At 31.9% G+C, this 1979-nt stretch overlaps 1 protein-coding gene across 1 annotated transcript in view; it reads right to left on the bottom strand.

The window, feature by feature from the left end:
• LOC107699427 (calmodulin-regulated spectrin-associated protein 2-like) overlaps window positions 1–1979 on the bottom strand; it is a 41200-nt gene that overhangs the window by 22692 nt on the left and 16529 nt on the right.

A 1979-nucleotide genomic window follows, 5' to 3' on the forward strand; every position in this document is an offset into this window, starting at 1 on the left:
CTTTATGTATCCCCCAATTGTAAGTCGCTTTGGATAAAAGCGTCTGCTAAATGACTAAATGTAAATGTAAATGTAAGTATTTCAAACCTGTGGGAAGCACTGACCTATATAAATATTTTAGAGGGTATACAGTCACATTTACATGTACATATTATTTAATATAAAAATGACAATAAATATGTTTTAGTAATATTAATTATTTTATTTTTATTAATTATATATATATATATATATATATACACACACACACACACACACAGTGATATAATATAAATGCATATGAATGATTAATAATTATTATCATTATTAATAATTCATATTATTTTTTATTTAAATTTATATTGAAAATTATTATTTGTTTTACTTAAAAAAAAATATATAAAATAAAAAAAAAAAAAATATATATACACAAACACCCAAATGTAAGCACCTGACATTCCTCCTCAGCACTGACTGTGTCTGCACCGTCTCTCAAACACAGAGCCTCTGAGAACTGACTGCTCTTATTAAGGTCAGATGCCCAGCCCAGGCACGACCTCAGGACAGGGTGGGCCGAACGCTGACAGACGCCCCACACACTTCTGTGTGATGACTCTGCACTTCAGCACTCTCACCAGACTCAGATTATGACATTAACCATGGAATTATGGGGGGAAAAAACAAAAACAAAATCCTACAAAAGTAGCGCTGGGAAGTTGGCAGAGTCTTGTTGTCTCTAGGGGTTTAAACAAGGACGCTGTGTACACAAGCGTACCGCATGCCTTTCCCACCGAGAGAAGGTAAAACAAGGTGAGACTGACGTCACCCATCATGTTTGCCAAATATGCTGTCACACAGGGACAGGAAGATGGAATGTGAAGCGTTAAAACATGAATCAGCAAACATTTTAATCTTACATCAGCCTGGCAGAAAGTCCACATCAGGATGCTGCCCCCCCGCAGAAATACCCTCAACACAGCAACATGTTATAAAACACGACAACAAGGCTGATGATATCCGTCACATCCTGTGAACTCACGTCAACTTAGCAAACATTTATACAGGAGAATCTGAGGCAACTTTTACATAGAATCTAAATAGACTAACAAATCTAGGGGGTTTAAAACGTCTACATACAGTCATTTGATTCACTGAATAATGTTAGTTGTTCTGGGGATATGTTTTAATATTTACAATATACATTTAACATTTTTTAATATCAGATTTTAAAACAAATTTGTCTTTTTAAGTGGTCCATTTTAATGAATCAGTTCAAAACACTGATTCAACTGATTCCTTACATCACTCAAAAATATGTGAAGTGCTGACATGACATTTTTCATGCTTTACAATGTTTTAGTAATAATAAAAAAATATATATAGTTATATTGGTCCATAAAAATTTATCATATCAACATCAGATAGGTGGAAATGTGCAAATGTTGAATTATTAACATTATATAACATAAATATAAAAAAATATTAACTTAAAATCTTAGGGTACTTAGGCTACTACAAGTAAATATCTTAGGTCACAGGCATTGAACTAACAAAAAAATAAATTAATATATAAAAAAATCATACATTAATATTAAAAAAAATATATTAATATTAATATTATTTATTCATGTTAATGTAGCGAAAAACATCCAGGGCAGATTATTTTTTATTACATTTTTACAAAATGTTATTTTGTATTAAACAAGATATATAGTGAATATCATTAAAAGGCTGAAAAATATATTGATATATGCTGTTTAGCTCCTTTTCCAGCTCTAAATGTTGACATTAGTGACGAGAAATCCTTAAAGGGTTAGTTCACCCAAAAATGAAATTAGGCTGCGTTTTACTCACCCCAGAGGCATCCTAGGTGTATGTGACTTTCTTCTTTCAGACGAATCCAGTCGGAGTTATATAAAAAATTATCTTTGAACTTTCAAGCTGTTTCATGGCACTCAGCGGGTGTTGCATGCATCAGTCCAAAAGAACTTAAATAAAAA

Source organism: Sinocyclocheilus anshuiensis, unplaced genomic scaffold (genome assembly GCF_001515605.1).
Source record: "Sinocyclocheilus anshuiensis isolate Anshui unplaced genomic scaffold, SAMN03320099.WGS_v1.1 scaffold766, whole genome shotgun sequence".
In the NCBI taxonomy this organism is placed as follows: domain Eukaryota; kingdom Metazoa; phylum Chordata; class Actinopteri; order Cypriniformes; family Cyprinidae; genus Sinocyclocheilus; species Sinocyclocheilus anshuiensis.